At 43.1% G+C, this 21,966-nt stretch overlaps 1 protein-coding gene across 3 annotated transcripts in view; it reads left to right on the plus strand.

Moving 5' to 3' along the window:
• LOC140465117 (C-C chemokine receptor type 3-like) overlaps nt 1-21,966 on the plus strand; it is a 48,786-nt gene that overhangs the window by 13,452 nt on the left and 13,368 nt on the right. The window contains exon 1 of one of the 3 annotated variants that reach the window (XM_072560985.1): nt 9,172-9,222. The exons of the other annotated variants lie outside the window; for them this stretch is intronic. The gene's annotated coding sequence lies outside the window, so the exon portion shown is untranslated. Of the gene's footprint in view, nt 1-9,171; nt 9,223-21,966 lie in introns of those variants that run through there. 3 annotated transcript variants of the gene reach the window in all.

Raw genomic sequence — 21,966 nt, forward strand, 5'->3', positions numbered from 1 at the left:
ACCACATCCACAAGCATCCCCTCCCTCCACCACCAATGCTCAGTAGCAGCAGTGTGTACTATCCACAAGATGTACTGCAGAAATTTGCCACAGATCTTCAGACAGGACCTTCCAAACCCACAACCACATCAATCTCGAAGGACAAGGACATGGGAACACCACCATCTTCAGGTTCCTCTCCAGGCCAGGCACTATCCTGACTTAGAAACATATCGGCGGACTTTCACTGTCGCTGAGTCCAAATCCTGGAATTTTATCCCTAAGGACATTGTGGTTAAACCCACAGCAGGTAGACTGCAGCAGCTCACTATCACCTTCTCAAGGGCAACTAGGGACGGAAAATAAGTCACAGTCCTGTTAAGGAGGGAGTTTCAAGTGTTTTGACTTCATCACCATGAGGAAGAGTGATGTAATTGTAAGTCAGTGTGACAAAACCAGAGCAACCCCACATACATGGGTAGAACATGCAAACTCCACGTAGACAATCTCCTGAGGGTGAGGCAACAGTGCTAACCACTGAGCCACCATGCTGCCCTGACAGTGGTGGCTAGGGTGTCAGTCAAACAGAGTGCTTTGTCCTGGATGGTGTTGAGTTTCTTGAGTGTTGTTGAAAATGCATGATACCAAACAAATGGACTGTATTCCATCACACACCTGTCTTGTATCTTATAGCCAGTGGACAGCGTTGGATATATAGGAGGTGAATGATTCACGATAGAATTCCTAGCCTCTGACCTGCTCCTGTACTCATTGTATTTATAAGTATGGTCCAGTACTATTTCTGATAAATGATAACACTCAGAATGTTGAGTGTCGAAGATCAAATGATGATTATGCCTTGATTATCAAGCAAAAATGTTACATTCTCTATTTGTTGGAGATTGGTGTTACCTTGCACATACATAGTATGAATGTTACTTATCAGTCCAAGTTGTTCAGGTCTTGCTGCATTTGGATATGGACTGCTTCAGTACCTGAGAAATCATGAATGGTGCTGAACATTGTGCAACTACCTTGAGGAACCGCTGCAGAAATATCCTGGGATGGTACCACGGTTACCCATGATAAATGTGGTTATGTTCTGGAGATGCAAGATACATATTGTTGTGCCCTCCTCCCTACTGTGTCCCCAGGACATTGATAGTGGGGCGCTTGACATCAAGGTTGGTTTTATTCTGATTCTGGCTGAAACAGGTTTCATGAATTAGCACTGTCACCATTGATTGTAAGTCCGCAAATTGTTCACATTGTATTTGAAAGCCACAGTATACTGCAGACTGGATAGGCTCTTGTTTCAAACTGATACTATAAACCCACCATTGGGTCATTGATGCATAAAAATATGTATTATTACAAAATGAGAGTCCAAGAATACATCTGAGGATGGTATTAGTTATAAATCATGAATGATTTAACATCATTAGACATATTCCCTCATATTTTTGGTAGTTATTTCATTGAAGAGCTGTGGTTGTAATGTCAGTCAAATCCTCACTGGGATTCCAGTGTTTACTATAATAATCCACGGAGGGGACCATAACATGTGAAGCCAACTATTTTCTTTTCTTAAGGGTTAACATTGAGCCCTTCAGCCACTTCAAATTCAAGAAGTACGTCAGTCTGATGCAATTAGTTTTCGGCTCATTTCCTAAACAAAGCCAGGAGAGGAAGTGAGAATGTGAATGACAGCAAAATTGTAATGAGTCAAATTCAAATAACCTGCAGCTTTGGTTGCGGTGATGTTGGTCATCCATTACTGCAGCAGAGTAGGAAAGCCAACGAAGTGAAACTGGTGATAATCCAAAATGCTAGCTCCAAATTAGCAAAACTCAGAGCATGAAGTCACAAGTGTGCCATTTTCTGACAATGCCATCCCAGCAAGCCATGAGAATGTTAAAAGTGTGGTTGATTGGAGGCAAGGTGCAGTTGATACTGAAAATGGATAACCGTGGTGTGAAGCAAAAAGATAGTCTTGCCATTCGACACCATGGCCAAGCTCCAGCCATATTTGGCAGTATAGATGGCAGAGAATCATATCATTCAGAGCTTGACCCTTTGGCTCATTGAGACATGACGGACTGTACTGGACTCCTCTGAAGAAAGCTCAAAATGATTACTGAGTTTTTCCAGAAACAGCTCCCAACATTTCTCAATGCATTTTACTGTACAAAATAGACCTGTACAAATTAGGAACAAATTAAGAAATAAAGACAATTCTGGGACTACATTAGATTAGGATATTTGGCATAGAAGAGTTGGACCGAAGGGTCTATTTCCATGCTGTACATCTCGATGACTCTATGACTCATATTTTTTTTTGTCACTGTGTTTTCATCTGGCTTTTCTTTTGGCCAAAGCGTGCGCTTCAAGGCAAATTGGGTTACATAGGGGCTCCTTTGGCTATCTCAAAGCTGTTTTGGGGGTTGAACTCTTTCGATTTATTTTATTGCACAATAAGACTGTGTATATTAAATTGTAGTCTGAAGTACTGAAGATGTCTAGGCTGATCCACATCACCCTGGAGCAAATCATCATTGGAGACCCTTCCTGACCAGTCCCTCCCATTGCCCAGAAGCAACAAGCCCCTGAACAGGGCAACTTATCTCTATCCAGCAAGAATCTCACTTTCATGTCTGGAACTTTCTCAAAGAAGCAACAAGGGATTTCCAACATTGAGATAAGACTTGTGAGATGAGTCATGCAATTCTGCTACACTTCCTGCCATAGCCGACATTGTTCAGGCCCCAATCAGATTTACCACACTCAGCCCATCATCTTTGTACTGTTCAAAATACATTAATCTCATTTCCCAGCCCTCAACCATATAGCCCTAAAGGCTTTGCAAACAAAAGTAAATATCTAAATAATGCTTAAGTGTTCCAAGAATTTCTGATTCACTCACTTTTTCAGGGAGTGAGTTCCAGACTCCCATCATCCTCTGAATGAGTTACTTTCTCCTCAACTCAACTCCTAACCTTCTACCTTGTACCTTAAGTCTATGTTCCTTGTTTATTGATCCCTGTACTATTGGAAATATTTCCTCCTATCAAATCGATCTGTGCTTCTCTTAATCTTATATCCCTCCATCAGATCCCCTGCCAATCTTCACTACTCCAAGGAAAGCAACCCCAACCTATTTAAGCTTTCTTCATATCTCAGACCCTCCAGCTCAGGCAGCATTCTGGTAAATAGTGTCTGCAACCTCTCTAGTACAATCACATTCTTCACATAATATGGTGACCAGAACTGTACACAGTGCTCCAGTTATGGCTTACCCATGTTATCCCCTCTCAGCATATTGTCCCAACTCTTTTTTCAATGTCTTGGCTAATAAAGGCAAGTCTTCAATGTGTTGTCCAAACTACCTCAGCTACCTGCCCTGCTACCTTTAAGAATCTGCAGATTTGCACACCAAGGTCCCTCTGATCTTCAGTACTTTCCAAGATCCTACCATTCCGACCATTCATTGCTTTGTTAGACCTCCACATTACCTCATACTTTTCCAGGTTGAATTGCATTTAGCACATATCTTCCCCAGAACATTCTGTGAGTATCCTCCTGCAGTTTACAGCTATTCTCCTCACTACTTACCAACTGACTAATTTTTGGGTCACCAGTCAACTTCTGGAACATACCCCTTACATTGAAGTCCAAAGCATTAATACACATCATAAACAGCATAGGGCCTTAGCATTGTGCACTGTGAAACCCCACTGGAAATGATTTCCAGTCACAGAAACCATCTAACTTCTGCTTCCTGCCTTTCAGCTAATTTTGGATCTAATGTGCCAATTTGCTTTTACATTTTACATGGACTTTTACACTTTTGACCAGTCTGTGATGTTATCTCATCAAAAACATCTTATCAAAAGCTTTGTTAAAGTCCATGTAGACTAGTCATAGAGTCATAGAGATGTGCAGAACAGAAACAAACCCTTTGGTCCAACTTGTCCATGCTGACCAGATATCTCAACCCAGTCTAGCCCCATTTGCCAGCACTTGGCCTATATCCCTCTAAATCCTTCCTAGTCATACACCCATCCCATCGAAATGTCTTTTAAATGTTGTAATTGTGCCAGCCACTACTACTTCCTCTGGCAGTTCATTCCATACACCCACCAGCCTCTGTGTGAAAAAGTTGCCCCTTGGGTCCTTTTTAAATTTTTTTTAAGAGTACTCGACAATGATGAATTTTCTGTGTCATGGATGTAAAAAGGATTTTGACTTTTAGAGATAGCACAAGTGTGGGTGGGTTGAGTGGCCTTTTTCTGTGCTGTACATCTCTATGCTTTTGTTCTATTTCTGTGCTGTCTCTTGGTAACAGCATCCAGAAACACATGAGATTGCACGCACACACCAATGACATGCAGCTCCCCCCCCTTCATCACAATCTCCTTCATTCTCCTCCTCTGTCTCTCATCTGTCTTGCTGCTTTTCCAGTATTCAATATTCGCTGAGCAGGAAGTTCCTCCAATTAAATTTGGGAAGACTTAAACTGTGCTTCAAACTCATTTCCAGACTGTCAGTCCCATCAGTTCCCCTGGTAACAGGATGAGATTAAACCAGATCTCCATGATACTGAATTTTACTTTCCTCCATGTACCATCTATCTTTTATAGTGTGTTGCAATTTCACTTCAAAAATGCATCACCTCATAACTTTCTATATTAAATTCTTCTCTTTTATATGTCTGTCCATTTTGATCAGTCTCCCCAAGTCTAAAGTTTGCTATTACTTTCCTTACAACATTCCAAAACTTTGTGTCATCTGCAAATTTCAAAATTCTAAACACATACCCAATGTCAGGCCATCAATTTATATTATTCAGAGCAAAGGATCTAATTGCTGTGGGTTATCACCATGCCTTGTGTTGGTTCTTTACTTCTAGAGAACCCTATTGTAACTCTCTGGGTTACACCAAATTCTCTGGGCTTCGCTGTGTTAACCGCACTGTCTACATATTCCTAAAATAAAGCAAAGCTCTCTCTCTCTCTCTCTATTATACTGTAAATACTTGACTTATTTTGGGATATTAATTACAGCTCTCCAGCACCATGGCTATGCTGAGTTACATGGGCTCTCAGGGATCTCCCATATTCTGTTCTGTTTCTTTACCTTTGCTGCTCAGTCTTGCAGTTTGAGTCAAATGACTACGATTCTGTCATTATTGTATCCATTTGTCATAATATACTACATCTCTCCCAAGGGTTTATCTCTGCTGCTTAAGTTGCAAAATTTCAACAATTTGTTTTAAGTTTACATTATCACTATTACGTGATCCCTATTATATTATAATATTACCATGGTGTTATATTATGCTATCAGCACATCCCCTCTTCTCATTATCTGAAATCTCATCTATCAAGGTGATTTGGTGCTTACACTGCTCACCCTGACCTGGTTCAATTGACAGTTCCATTCCCAATATTGCTGCAATACTTGTGCAGTACTCAATGTAGTAGTGTCACCTCTGTCTCATGTCCTGAGGTAATCATATTCAATTGCTCTTCTTAGCTCAGGTAAGGTCAATGCCTTCCTGTTTCTCCTGAGTATTCCCTCAGGTGAACAAAAGCTCTGCCTTTCTGACAATTGTACCCTCTGACTGTCCAGACCTGCTTTCCAAGTCACAGTGTCTCTGGCTCACATATCAGTGTTAACCATTTCTGTTGCTTTGTTCTGTAGGGCTTTGACTGTCTCTTTGATCTTCTCATCATCCTAAGACATTCTATTTGTTCTAATATTGCATTTCAGTAAAGACATTTCTGATTTCATCCTTCTTTACTCGATTAGTTCTGCAGGTGAGTATCCATGGTGTGAACCTGGATCTTAACTAAGATTAATTCCTAATCTATGTTCTTAGACATTTAGAACATTATGGTTTGAAACAATCTTTCTGCTTCTCCATTTGCCTCAGGATAAAGTAAAGAATGTGGCATTTGTTTGGTGTTCTATACCTGTCATGATCTCTTGAGTCACAATTTGTGGTCCATTGTCAAAAACTAGTTCCTCTGGGAAACCACACATTGCAAAGATTCTTTTTTGTTCTACAATTGTTGAGTCTGCTGTAGATGTCCAAAGTCTTGATACTTCAAAACATCTGGAGTAGCAGCCCACCAGTACTAAATGTGTCTTCCCTTTAGAGTCAATTAGACTCTGCGAAAGCCTATCTGTAAATGTTGAAGATATTAATGGCTTTGTGGCTACCTGACCATAGATCACACACATCCAAAAGACAATATAAAGTTCTCAATTCCTTAAATATGCTTGGCCTCCATATGGATTGTTGAGCAAACCATATATTTATAATTGCATGTGTTTTCCATTAAGTTGCTTTAGAATTTCTCATTTCATGGATTCCAGTGTGATCAATCTGTGGGTGTATTCCAGTGGGTCATCTACAACAGTTAAACACTGCTTCAGTTTAGGATACTTCATCACAACATGATCCACCTGTGATCTGCTGTCTGTTCCAAACAAATTTAGAATTAGGTTCCCTACAGAGTGGAAACAGGCCCTTCAGGCCAACAAGTCCACACTGACCCTCCAAACAGCAACCCACCCAGACCCATTTCCCTATGATTAATGCACCTAACACTTTGGGCAATTTAGCACGGCCAATTCACCTGACCTGCACATCTTTGGACTGTGGGCGGAAAACCATGCTGACACAGGGAGAACTCCACATGGGCAGTCACCCAAGGCTAGAATCAAACCTGGCGCTGTGAGGCAACAGTGCTAACCATTGAGCCACCGTGCCAATTTGTCTGATCTTTGTGCACTCCTCAATTGTTTTCTGGACTGCGCAAATATCTCTTGGTGTCATCTCTGTAGCTGGTAACATACTGGTTATTGCAGTGCAAAATGACTCCACTAAGGCTTCAATCGTCCTTTTCAGCCTGATCCACAGTCTTCCTTGATAGTGTGTCAGCTGTAACCTGTGCCTGGCCTTTTTGCAATATTTGAGATACATCTTATAGAAGATACAAGCATGTTGGCTTAGCCTCCTTTTGCAGTATAGTATGGTGCTTTTGTTTGAGCTTATCTCTTGTTTGAGCTTCTCTAAGGCTGAGAACTTTGGGAATTCTTGTTAAAATTGTGACTAATTCCCTCTTGCGACACTCTGTTTACTCGCAGTGGGTGACCTAACTGGATATTAATATTTTTGTTTAACAATGGCGTCTTCTAGTGCTTCAAGTCATGGTGCCCTCATGAACTCCTGCCCTTTATAGCTTATCTTAGACATTTTAGTTTGAACTCTAAGCCGAAGATGTGTTCCTCCTGAACCCTTTGTTGGATATTTGCTGGCTGCCTGTTCACTGTTTTTAACCACGGTTAAGTTGTCAACCAGTATTAAAACAGCTGCTTTCTATCTAGTTTAAATTCCACATTAAACCTTCTCACTTGGAAAATAAATTTAAACGTTTAAATGTAACTCTTTAATTTCAGCTGAAAGCAATGGCCTGAATTATATTTCTGATCATTTCTAACCTCTTAGATCTTCTGTTAAAAATAAACATGTTGACCAGAATTTTTCTCTTGATGGGAATTCTTTGTTTCTGTTTTGAAGTGGATCTACCAGACTGCAAGATTGTCCAATCGTTTTAACCTAGCTTATGTCGATTAGCAGGACACTGTGGGCACAGAATGTTAAAAGACAAGTTAAGAAGAGACTTCATTGGCATAGGTGCAAGAGATGAAACATGGTTTATTTTTCAGTGAAAAGAAGAACATATGTTCAAGGACCATTATGCAACTCAAACCCCAAGACTGGGATCCAGAAGTGCGCAATTCTCCAAAGCAGATTGGAAGTTTTTATTGAATGAGTGGGCGACAGTCATAAATCAGTCATCACCTTTTAAGAACCAAAACAGGAGAAGAGTGGAGAACATCCTCATCGAACATATAAGGATATTGGAGGTGTGATTCAAGGAAATCCCACACACACAACGAGTGGCCTGTGGGAGGAACTAGATGCTCTTTTTGTGAATGTGTCATCCATTTCAACTCTGATGTTGTCTGCGATCTCTGAATCTGTCACTTCCAGAGCTCCCAACCTCTGCCTGGCTGTGACTCTTCACTGGAGCTGCCATCCTGCTCAGTTACGACACTGCAATGACCTTTTTGAGTGCTACAGATTTTCTCGCTGTTTGTTTAAAGGCTCACAAACACTCATGGCAATTTGTTACTGCTTTACCTGCAAAGTCCTCTGTCCCTTTGTCCAGCAATTGGAGTCTTTTTGTTTATTTCTCTTTCCTCAAGGACTTAGATCTGATGATTTTGAGAGTCTACTCATTGCTACAAGGTCTGAGATGTCAGCATGTCTTGTGCTGTGTTTTTAGTTACTAAAGAACTCTGTAGTAACTACTATGGTTTACCAAATTCTCTGGGTATTGGGTGTCTATACTACACTGACCAGCCATTGCAAAAATGGTGCAAGCCCACTCTCTTTTCTTTGCACTGTAAAATCAATATTGATATTTGGATACTAAACACAGCTCCCTAGTACAGTTTCAACTGTAAACTATGTGGTTCTGTAAGTTCTTTCACCCTTGTTTCTGTCCCCTCATCTTGCTCTGATGGCAATCATCTGACTGTTGCTTTATCAGTAACTGTATTAGTGTATCCATTTGTTACAATAGCACAGTAATACTGCCCCCTGGGGGACAGAAGTCTGAGCAGCATCAGTTCACAACACCCTCTGTTTCAATTTTGTATCCAGGCTCTCATTGTTCATTTTATCTCATAGCCTTCAATTTTGCTACATGGTTTTTAAAGTGACGCTTTTTCAAATGCCTTTGGAAGCCCATATTCACACAAAAGCAAGCTTCATCCTTTCCATTAACCCTCTTTGCTTTTCAATCAAAGAGCTGAAATCAATTTAGTTAGACCCCATTTGCCTTTAATTATCATGTGCGTTGTTATCCACGTGACAATGTAGTTTAGCTCAGACTGTGGTCCCTGGAAGATATGATGATAGGTTTAGGTGAAGGAGGTGGGAAGAAACAACAAAAACAGCCAAGACTCAGATGTAACTGAATGATTTGCCTGAATGATGAGTTTCTGTGGACAAATACTATTGCACGATTCTTTTAAATAGTGCCTATTTCTGCCTGCAGCTTGTTTGGGAGCAATCTTGTCTTCTGGTTCGGGAGCTTCTGCATTCAAGCCTGACTCCAGGATTTGAACATCAAAATCAAAGCTGACTCTCCAGTGCAGTAACAGGTGAACACTGCACTGTTGGAGGTGCAGTATTTCTGATGTGATGTTAGAGCCATCGAGACGTACGGATTGGAATATCTTGTCTTTTTACCCTATCCACGCCTTTCGTGATTTTATAAACTTCTATATGGTCAATCCTCAGCCTCCATCACTCCAGAGAAGACAATCCCCAGCCTATTCAGCCTCTTCCTGTAGCGCAAACCCTCCAACCCTGGCAACATCCTTGTAAATCTTTTCTGAATCCTTTCAAGTCTCACAACACCCTTTCAATAGGAGGGAGACCGAAACTGCACACAATATTCCAAAAGTGGCCTAACCAATGTCCTGTACAGCTGCAACATGACCTCCCAACTCCTGTACTCAATGTACTGACCAATAAAGGAAAGCATACCAAACACCACCTCACTATCTTATCTACCTATGACTCCACTTTCAAGGAACTATAAACCTGCATTCCAAGCAGCACTTCCCAGGACCTTAACATTAAGTGTATAAGTCCTGTTGTGATTTGCTTTACCAAAATGCAGCACCTCCCATTTATCTAAATTAAACTCCATCTGCCACTCCTCGGCCCATTGGCCCATCTGACCCCATTGTAATCTGAGGTAACCTACTTCGCTGCCTACTATGCCTCTAATTTTGGTGTAATCTGCAAACTTACTAACTATACCTCCTATGTTCACATCCAAATCATTTATATAAATAACGAAAAGCAGTGGACCCACTGGTCACAGGCCTCCAGACTCGAAGGCAACCTTCCACCACCACCCTCCGTCTTCTAACTTTGAGCCAATTCTATATCGAAATGGCTAGGTCCCCCTGTATTCCATGAGATCTAACCTTGCTCACCAGACTATCCTGAGGAACCTTGTCAAATGCCTTACTGAAGGCTACATACATCACGTCTACCACTCTGCTCTCATTAATCCTCTTCGTTACTTCTTCAAAAAACTCAATCAAGTTAATGATTTCCCATGCACAAATCCATGTTGATTATCCCTAATCAGTCCCTTTCCCACTCCCTTTCAGACATGATCACCCTTGGCCACCTCCATTGCTGCAGCAAACCACAATGCCTATTGGAGGAACAACACCTCACCTTCCGCCTAGGCAGCCTACAGCCCTGAGTTCTCCAAGTTCTCCAATTCCCTTCCCCGGCTCCCTTCCCAGCCCCTCCTTCTCCCTTCTACTGCTCCCTGCCACCAACTGGATTCATTTCTCTCATTGACCAACCAGGTCATATCCTCTACCTGTCTTCACCAACCTGCCCTGCCACCCAGTTTATCTGCAGCTCTCCCCACACCTACCCTTGGACCTGAAGAAGGGTTACACCTGAAACGTCAACATTTCCACCTCCTGATGCTGCCTGGCTCGTTGTGTTCTTCCAACCTCATGCCTGTCTATTTTGGATTCCAGCATCTGCAGTTTTTTTTTGTATGTTACATGCGTTTAGAGTCCACTGCAGGCCAGAGCTGGTCACTATCACTCAGTGTAGTTTTCAATTGTAGATCAATGAACTTAATCCCAATTCAGCAGTTGCCACCAAGGGATCTGAACCCATGCTAAGTTGATAGAGTTGGTAATGGAATCACTGGTTTTCAAAAGTGAGGCAGCAGGAACAAAAAGGCAAAGTGTGAGACCAAGTCTTCATAAATCATCAGTAGAATCCTTCACTTTCCCCTCACTCCATACCCACTCTCTCACTCTCTTCAACCCATCACATCCTCCCCGCAAAACATTTTTTCAGTTGAAAACTTTGTTTCTGCAGATAACAACATTAAAAATCTATGTGATGATGTGGTGTAGCTGTTTTGATGAACATGTGTGTTTCTGCATTGGCATACATGTGTGTTTTGAAATTGATGCACAAATATGTTTCCAGATTGGTGCACATTGGTCTTTCTGGATTGATGCACAAACGTGTTTCCAGATTGGTGCACATACGTGTTTCCTGGTTGGTACACATGTGTTTCTCGTGATTGCTGCCCAAGTGTGTTTCCATATTGGTGCACATGCGTGCTTCCTGATTGGTGCACATGAGTGTTTCCTGATTGGTATACATGTGTGTTTCTGGATTGATGCACATGTGTGTTTCCTGACTAGTGCACATTGCATGCTTCCATATTAGTGCACATGTGTGTTTCCTGACTGGTGCACATGCATGCCTCCATATTCGTGCACATGCATGTTTCCAGATTGGTGCACATGTATGTTTCCAGATTGGTGCACATGAGTGTTTCCTGATTGGTGCACATGCGTGTTTCCTGATTGGTATACATGTGTGTTTCTGGATTGATGCACATGTGTGTTTCCTGACTAGTGCACATTGCATGCTTCCATATTAGTGCACATGTGTGTTTCCAAATTGGTGCAAATGAGTGTTTCCTGATTGGTGCACATGCATGTTTCCTGATTGGTATACATGTGAGTTTCTGGATTGATGCACATGTTGTTTCATGACTAGTGTACATTGCATGCTTCCATATTAGTGCACATGTGTGTTTCCTAATTGGTGCACATGAGTGTTTCCTGATTGGTGCACATGTGTGTTTCCTGATTGGGGCACATGCGTGTTTCCAGATAGGTGCACATGTGTGTTTCTGGATTGGTTCACATACATGTTTCCTGATTGGTGCACATGAGTGTTTCCATGTTGAAGCACGTGAATGTTGCCTAATTGGTGCACATGCATGTTTCCAGATTGGTGCACACATGTGTGTTTCTATATTGGTGCACATGTGTGTTTCTGGATTGGTGCGCATGTGCGTTTCTGGATTGATGCACATGCATGTTTCCAGATTGGTGCACATGCGTGTTTCCTGATTGGTACACATGTGTGTTTCTGGATTGGTGCACATGCGTGTTTCCTGACTGGTGCACATGCATGCCTCCATATTCGTGCACATGCATGTTTCCAGATTGGTGCACATGTATGTTTCCAGATTGGTGCACATGAGTGTTTCCTGATTTGTGCACATGCGTGTTTCCTGATTGGTATACATGTGTGTTTCTGAATTGGTGCACATGCGTGTTTCCTGACTGGTGCACATGCATGCCTCCATATTCGTGCACATGCATGTTTCCAGATTGGTGCACATGTGTGTTTCTATATTGGTGCACATGTGCGTTTCTGGATTGATGCACATGTGTGTTTCCAGATTGGTGCACAAGTGTGTTTCCATATTCGTGCACATGCATGTTTCCAGATTGGTGCACATGTATGTTTCCAGATTGGTGCACATGAGTGTTTCCTGATTGGTGCACATGCGTGTTTCCTGATTGGTATACATGTGTGTTTCTGGATTGGTGCACATGCGTGTTTCCTGACTGGTGCACATGCATGCCTCCATATTCGTGCACATGCATGTTTCCAGATTGGTGCACATGTATGTTTCCAGATTGGTGCACATGAGTGTTTCCTGATTGGTGCACATGCGTGTTTCCTGATTGGTATACATGTGTGTTTCTGAATTGGTGCACACGCATGTTTCCTGACTAGTGCACATTGCATGCTTCCATATTCGTGCACATGTGTGTTTCCATATTGGTGCACATGAGTGTTTCCTGATTGGTGCACATGTGTGTTTCCTGATTGGGGGACATGCGTGTTTCTGGATTGGTTCACATACATGTTTCCTGATTGGTGCACATGAATGTTTCCATATTGAAGCACGTGAATGTTGCCTAATTGGTGCACATGTATGTTTCCAGATTGGTGCACACATGTGTGTTTCTATATTGGTGCACATGTGCGTTTCTGGATTGATGCACATGTGTGTTTCCAGATTGGTGCACAAGTGTGTTTCCATATTAGTGCACATGCATGTTTCCAGATTGGTGCACATGCGTGTCTCCTGATTGGTGCACATGAATGTTTCCAGATTGGAGCACATGCGTGTTTCTGGATTGATTCACATGCGTGTTTCCAGATTGGTGCACATGTATGTTTCCAGATTGGTGCACGTGAGTGTTTCCTGATTGGTGCACATGCGTGTTTCCTGATTGGTATACATGTGTGTTTCTGGATTGGTGCACATGCGTGTTTCCTGACTGGTGCACATGCATGCCTCCATATTCGTGCACATGCATGTTTCCAGATTGGTGCACATGTATGTTTCCAGATTGGTACACATGAGTGTTTCCTGATTGGTGCACATGCGTGTTTCCTGATTGGTATACATGTGTGTTTCTGAATTGGTGCACACGCATGTTTCCTGACTAGTGCACATTGCATGCTTCCATATTCGTGCACATGTGTGTTTCCATATTGGTGCACATGAGTGTTTCCTGATTGGTGCACATGTGTGTTTCCTGATTGGGGGACATGCGTGTTTCTGGATTGGTTCACATACATGTTTCCTGATTGGTGCACATGAATGTTTCCATATTGAAGCACGTGAATGTTGCCTAATTGGTGCACATGTATGTTTCCAGATTGGTGCACACATGTGTGTTTCTATATTGGTGCACATGTGCGTTTCTGGATTGATGCACATGTGTGTTTCCAGATTGGTGCACAAGTGTGTTTCCATATTAGTGCACATGCATGTTTCCAGATTGGTGCACATGCGTGTCTCCTGATTGGTGCACATGAATGTTTCCAGATTGGAGCACATGCGTGTTTCTGGATTGATTCACATGCGTGTTTCCAGATTGGTGATCAAGTGTGTTTCTATATTGCTGCACATGTGTGTTTCCTGATTGGTGTACATGCCTGTTTCCTGACCAGATATCCCAACCCAATCACGTCTCTCTGACTCTATGGTACACATGTGTGTTTCTGGATTGGTGCACATGTGTGTTTCCTGACTGGTGCACATGCATGCCTCTATATTTGTGCACATGCATGTTTCCAGATTGATGCACATGCGTGTTTCCTGATTGGTGTATGTGTGTGTTTCCAGATTGGTGCACATGCATGTTTCCGGATTGGTGCACGTGTGTGTTTCCAGATTGGCGCATGCATGTGTTTCCAGATTGTTTCATGTGTGTTTCCAGATTGGTGCATAAGTTTGTTTCCATATTGCTGCACATCCGTGTTTCCTGATTGGTGTACATGCCTGTTCCCTGACCAGATATCCCAACCCAATTACATCTCTATGACTCTATGGTACACATGTGTGTTTCCTGACTGGTGCACATGCATGCCTCCATATTCATGCACCTGCATGTTTCCTGATTGGGGCGCATGCGTGTTTTCCTGATTGGTGCACATGCATGTTTCCAGACTGGTGCATGTGTATGTTTCCAGATGGTGCATGAGTATGTTTCCAGATGGTGCATGTGTATGTTTCCAGATTGGTTCATGTGTGTTTCCAGATTGGTCCACGTGTGTTTCTGGATTGGTACACAGGTGTGTTTCCAGATTTTGGCACATGCATGCTTCCATATTTGTGCAAATGTGTGTTTCCAGATTGGTGCACATGCATGTTTCCAGATTGGTGAACATGTGTTTCTGGATGGGTGTACATGCGTGTTTCCAGTTTGGTGCACATGCATGTTTCCAGATTGGTGCACATGTGTGTTTCCAGATTGTTGCATGTGTGTTTTCTGATTGGTGCACATGCATGATTCCTGTTTGGTGCACGTGCATGTTTCCGGATTGCTGCCCATGTGTGTTTCTATATTGGTGCACATGTGTGTTTTCTGATTGGTGCACATGCATGATTCCAGATTTGTGCACATGTATGTTTCCAGTTTGGTGCACATGCATGTTTCCAGATTGGTGCACATGTGTGCTTCCTGATTGGTGCATGTATGTGTTTCCACGTTGGTGCATGTGTGTGTTTCCTGATTGGTACACATGTGTGTTTCCTGATTGGTGCACATGCGTGTTTCCGGATTGGTCCCCATGTGTGTTTCACTATTGGTGCACATGCGTGTTTTCTGATTGGTGCACATGCGTGATTCCAGATTTGTGCGTATGTGTGTTTCCAGATTTTTGCACCTGCATGTTCCCATATTGGTGCATGTGCTTGTTGCCTGATTGGTGCACATACATGTTTCCAGATTGGTGCACACATGTGTGTTTCTGGATTGGTGCACACGTGTGATTCTGGATTGGTGCACACGTGTGTTTCTGGATAGGTGCACATGTGTGTTTCTGCATTGGTGCACATGTGTGTTTCTGGATTGGTGCACATTCATGTCTCCAGGTTGGTGCACATGTGTATATCTTGGTTGGTGCCCATGTGTGTTTCCTGACTGGTGCACATGTGTGTTTCCATATTGGTGTGCATGTGTGTTGCCAGATTGGAGCACATGTGTGTGTTGGGATTAGTGCACATGCATGCCTCCAGGTTGGTGTACATGTGTGTTTCCAGATTGGTGCACATGCACGTTTCCTGACTGGTGCACATGTGTGTTTCCATATTGGTGCACATGTGTGTTTCCAGATTGGTGCAAATGTGTGTTTCCAGATTGGTGCACATATATGTTTCCAGATTGGTGCACATGCATGTTTCCAGATTGGTGCACATTTGTGTTACTGGATTGGTGCACAAGCGTGTTTCCAGATTGGTGCACATGTGTGTTTCCAGATTGTTGCATGTGGGTTTCCAGATTGGTACACATGCACGTTTCCAGTTTGGTGCACATGTGTGCTCCCGGATTGGTGCCCATGTGTATTTCTATATTGATGCACATGCGTGTTTTCTGATTGGTGCACATGCGTGATTCCAGATTTGTGCACATGTATGTTTCCAGCTTGGTGCATGTGCGTGTTTCCGGATTGGTGCACATGTGTGTTTCCAGATTGGTGCACATTTGTATTTCTGGATTGGTGCACATGCATGTTTCCTGATTAGTGCACAAGCGTGTTTCCTGATTGGTGCACATGCATGTTTCCAGATTGGTGCATGTTTGTGTTTCTGGATTGGTGCACATGCGTGTTTCCTGATTGGTGCACATGCATGTTTCCAGATTGGTGCACATACGTGTTTCCATATTGCTGCACATGCGTGTTTCCTGATTGGTGTACATGCCTCTTTCCTGACAGATATCCCAACCCAATTACATCTCTCTGACTCTATGGTGCACATGTGTGTTTCTGGATTGGTGCACATGCATGTTTCCAGATTGGTGCATGTTTGTGTTTCTGGATTGGTGCACATGCATGTTTCTGGATTGATACACATGCGTGTTTCCTGATTGGTGCATGTGTGTGTTTCCAGATTGGTGCACCTGCATGTTTCCAGATTGGTGCACATGTATGTTTCCAGTTTGGTGCACATGCTTGTTTCCGGATTGGTGCCCATGTGTGTTTCCTGATTGGTGCACATACGTGTTTTCTGATTGGTGCACATGCATGTTTCCAGATTGGTGCACGTGCGTGTTTCTGGATTGATTCACATGCGTGTTTCCAGATGGGTGCACAAGTGTGTTTCCATATTGCTGCACATGCATGTTTCTCGATTGGTGTACATGCCTATTTCCTGACCAGATATCCCAACCCAAGTACACCTCTCTGACTCTATGGTACACATGTGCATTTCTGGATTGGTGCACATGTGTGTTTCCTGACTGGTGCACATGCATGCCTCCATATTTGTGCACATGCATGTTTCCAGTTTGGTGCACATGCGTGTTTCCAGATTGGTGCACGTGTGCGTTTCCAGATTTTTGCACATGCATGTTTCCAGATTGGTGCATGTGTGTGTTTCCAGATTGGTTTGTGTGTGTTTCTGGATTGGTACACAAGCGTGTTTCCAGATTTTTGCACATGCATGTTTCCATATTTGTGCATATGTGTGTTTTCTGATTGGTTCACATGTGTGTTTCTGGATTGGTGCACATGTGTGTTTCTGGATTGGTGCACATGTGTGTTTCCAGATTGGTGCACATGTGTGTTGCTGGATTGGTGCACATGTGTGTTGCTGGATTGGTGCACGTGCGTGTTTCTGGATTGGTGCCCATGTGTGTTTCTATATTGGTGCACATTCGTGTTTTCTGATTGGTGCACATACATGTTTCCAGATTGGTGCACATTTGTGTTTCCAGATTGGTGCATGTGGGTTTCCAGATTGGTACACATGAATGTTTCCAGTTTGGTGCACATGCGTGTTTCCATATTGGTGCATGTGCGTGTTTCCATATTGGTGCACATGTATGTTTCCAGATTGGTGCATGTGTGTGTTTCCAGATTGGTTCATGTGTGTTTCTGGATTGGTACACAAGCGTGTTTCCATATTTTTGCACATGCATGTTTCCATATTTGTGCATATGTGTGTTTCCTGATTGGTGCACATGTTGTAACTGGATTAGTGCACATGTGTGTTTCTGAATTGGTACACATGCATGTTTCCAGATTGCTGCACATGTATTTCTGGATGGGTGCACATGCGTGTTTCCTGATTAGTGCACATGTTGTTTCTGGATTGGTGCACAAGTGTGTATCCAAATTGGTGCACATGCATGTTTCCAGTTTGGTGCACGTGCATGTTTCCGGATTGGTGCCCATGTGTGTTTCTGTATTGGTGCACTTGCGTGTTTTCTGATTGGTCCACATGCGTGATTCCAGATTTGGGCACATGTATGTTTCCAGTTTGGTGCATGTACGTGTTTTTGGATTGGTGCACATGTGTTTCTGGATGGGTGCACATGCGTGTTTCCAGATTGGTGCATGTGGATTTCCAGATTGGTACGCATGTGTGTTTCATGATTGGTGCATGTGTGTGTTTCCTGATTGGTGCACATGCGTGTTTCCAGATTTTTGCACATGCATGTTTCCAGATTGGTGCATGTGTGTGTTTCCAGATTGGTTTGTGTGTGTTTCTGGATTGGTACACAAGCGTGTTTCCAGATTTTTGCACATGCATGTTTCCATATTTGTGCATATGTGTGTTTTCTGATTGGTTCACATGTGTGTTTCTGGATTGGTGCACATGTGTGTTTCTGGATTGGTGCACATGTGTGTTTCCAGATTGGTGCACATGTGTGTTGCTGGATTGGTGCACATGTGTGTTGCTGGATTGGTGCACGTGCGTGTTTCTGGATTGGTGCCCATGTGTGTTTCTATATTGGTGCACATTCGTGTTTTCTGATTGGTGCACATACATGTTTCCAGATTGGTGCACATTTGTGTTTCCAGATTGGTGCATGTGGGTTTCCAGATTGGTACACATGAATGTTTCCAGTTTGGTGCACATGCGTGTTTCCTGATTGGTGCATGTGCGTGTTTCCATATTGGTGCACATGCATGTTTCCAGATTGGTGCACATGTATGTTTCCAGATTGGTGCATGTGTGTGTTTCCAGATTGGTTCATGTGTGTTTCTGGATTGGTACACAAGCGTGTTTCCATATTTTTGCACATGCATGTTTCCATATTTGTGCATATGTGTGTTTCCTGATTGGTGCACATGTTGTAACTGGATTAGTGCACATGTGTGTTTCTGAATTGGTACACATGCATGTTTCCAGATTGCTGCACATGTATTTCTGGATGGGTGCACATGCGTGTTTCCTGATTAGTGCACATGTTGTTTCTGGATTGGTGCACAAGTGTGTATCCAAATTGGTGCACATGCATGTTTCCAGTTTGGTGCACGTGCATGTTTCCGGATTGGTGCCCATGTGTGTTTCTGTATTGGTGCACTTGCGTGTTTTCTGATTGGTCCACATGCGTGATTCCAGATTTGGGCACATGTATGTTTCTAGTTTGGTGCATGTACGTGTTTTTGGATTGGTGCACATGTGTTTCTGGATGGGTGCACATGCGTGTTTCCAGATTGGTGCATGTGGATTTCCAGATTGGTACGCATGTGTGTTTCATGATTGGTGCATGTGTGTGTTTCCTGATTGGTGCACATGCGTGTTTCCAGATTGGTGCATGTGGGTTTCCAGATTGGTACGCATGTGTGTTTCATGATTGGTGCATGTGTGTGTTTCTGGATTGGTGCCCATGTGTGTTTCCTGATTGGTGCACATATGTGTTTTCTGATTGGTGCACATGCATGTTTCCAGATTGGTGCACGTGCGTGTTTCTGGATTGATTCACATGCATGTTTCCAGATTGGTGCACAAGTGTGTTTCCATATTGCTGCACATGCATGTTTCCTGATTGGTGTACAGGCCTGTTTCCTGACCAGATATCTCAACCCAATTACATCTCTCTGACTCTGTGGTGCACATGCGTGTTTCCTGACTGGTGCACATGCATGCCTCCATATTTGTGCACATGCATGTTTTCAGATTGGTGCAAATGCGTGTTTCCAGATTGGTGCACGTGTGCGTTTCCAGATTTTTGCACATTCATGTTTCCAGATTGGTGCATGTGTGTGTTTCCCGATTGGTGCATGCATGTGTTTCCAGATTGGTTTGTGTGTGTTTCTGGATTGGTACACAAGCGTGTTTCCAGATTTTTGCACATGCATGTTTCCATATTTGTGCATATGTGTGTTTTCTGATTGGTTCACATGTGTGTTTCTGGATTGGTGCACATGTGTGTTTCCAGATTGGTGCACATGTGTGTTGCTGGATTGGTGCACATGCATGTTTCCAGATTGGTGCACATGTATTTCTGGATGGGTGCACATGCGTGTTTCCTGATTGGTGCACCTGTGTGATTCTGGATTGGTGCACATGCATGTTTCCAGATTGGTGCACATGTATTTCTGGATGGGTGCACATGCGTGCTTCCTGATTGATACACATGCGTGTTTCCAGTTTGGTGCATGCGCGTGTTTCCGGATTGGTGCCCATGTGTGTTTCTCTATTGGTGCACATGCATGTTTCCTGATTGGTGCACGTGAATATTTCCAAATTGGTGCACAGTTGTGTTTCTGGATTGGTGCATAAGCGTGTTTCCAGATTGTTGCATGTGGGTTTCCAGATTGGTACACATATGTGTTTCCTGATTGGTGCATGTGTGTGTTTCCAGGTTGGTGGATGTGTGTGTTTCCTGATTGGTACACGTGTGTTTCCTGATTGGTGCACATGCGTGTTTCCAGATTGGTGCACATGCGTGTTTCCTGATTGGTGCACATGCGTGTTTCCAGATTGGTGCACATGTATGTTTCCAGTTTGGTGCACGTGCGTGTTTCTGGATTGGTGCCCATGTGTGTTTCTATATTGGTGCACATGCGTGTTTTCTGATTGGTGCACATGCATGTTTCCAGATTGGTGCACAAGTGTGTTTCCATATTGCTGCACGTGCGTGTTTCCTGATTGGTGTACATGCCTGTTTCCTGACCAGATATCTCAACCCAATTACATCTCTATGACTCTATGGTACACATGTGTGTTTCTGGATTGGTGCACATGTGTGTTGCTGGATTGGTGCACGTGCGTGTTTCTGGATTGGTGCCCATGTGTGTTTCTATATTGGTGCACATTCGTGTTTTCTGATTGGTGCACATACATGTTTCCAGATTGGTGCACATTTGTGTTTCCAGATTGGTGCATGTGGGGTTCCAGATTGGTACACATGAATGTTTCCAGTTTGGTGCACATGCGTGTTTCCTGATTGGTGCATGTGCGTGTTTCCATATTGGTGCACATGCATGTTTCCAGATTGGTGCACATGTATGTTTCCAGATTGGTGCATGTGTGTGTTTCCAGATTGGTTCATGTGTGTTTCTGGATTGGTACACAAGCGTGTTTCCATATTTTTGCACATGCATGTTTCCATATTTGTGCATATGTGTGTTTCCTGATTGGTGCACATGTTGTAACTGGATTAGTGCACATGTGTGTTTCTGAATTGGTACACATGCATGTTTCCAGATTGCTGCACATGTATTTCTGGATGGGTGCACATGCGTGTTTCCTGATTAGTGCACATGTTGTTTCTGGATTGGTGCACTAGTGTGTATCCAAATTGGTGCACATGCATGTTTCCAGTTTGGTGCACGTGCATGTTTCCGGATTGGTGCCCATGTGTGTTTCTGTATTGGTGCACTTGCGTGTTTTCTGATTGGTCCACATGCGTGATTCCAGATTTGGGCACATGTATGTTTCCAGTTTGGTGCATGTACGTGTTTTTGGATTGGTGCACATGTGTTTCTGGATGGGTGCACATGCGTGTTTCCAGATTGGTGCATGTGGATTTCCAGATTGGTACGCATGTGTGTTTCATGATTGGTGCATGTGTGTGTTTCCTGATTGGTGCACATGCGTGTTTCCAGATTGGTGCATGTGGGTTTCCAGATTGGTACGCATGTGTGTTTCATGATTGGTGCATGTGTGTGTTTCTGGATTGGTGCCCATGTGTGTTTCCTGATTGGTGCACATATGTGTTTTCTGATTGGTGCACATGCATGTTTCCAGATTGGTGCACGTGCGTGTTTCTGGATTGATTCACATGCATGTTTCCAGATTGGTGCACAAGTGTGTTTCCATATTGCTGCACATGCATGTTTCCTGATTGGTGTACAGGCCTGTTTCCTGACCAGATATCCCAACCCAATTACATCTCTCTGACTCTGTGGTGCACATGCGTGTTTCCTGACTGGTGCACATGCATGCCTCCATATTTGTGCACATGCATGTTTTCAGATTGGTGCAAATGCGTGTTTCCAGATTGGTGCACGTGTGCGTTTCCAGATTTTTGCACATTCATGTTTCCAGATTGGTGCATGTGTGTGTTTCCCGATTGGTGCATGCATGTGTTTCCAGATTGGTTTGTGTGTGTTTCTGGATTGGTACACAAGCGTGTTTCCAGATTTTTGCACATGCATGTTTCCATATTTGTGCATATGTGTGTTTTCTGATTGGTTCACATGTGTGTTTCTGGATTGGTGCACATGTG

This window comes from Chiloscyllium punctatum, chromosome 41 (assembly GCF_047496795.1).
Source record: "Chiloscyllium punctatum isolate Juve2018m chromosome 41, sChiPun1.3, whole genome shotgun sequence".
Lineage (NCBI taxonomy): Eukaryota > Metazoa > Chordata > Chondrichthyes > Orectolobiformes > Hemiscylliidae > Chiloscyllium > Chiloscyllium punctatum.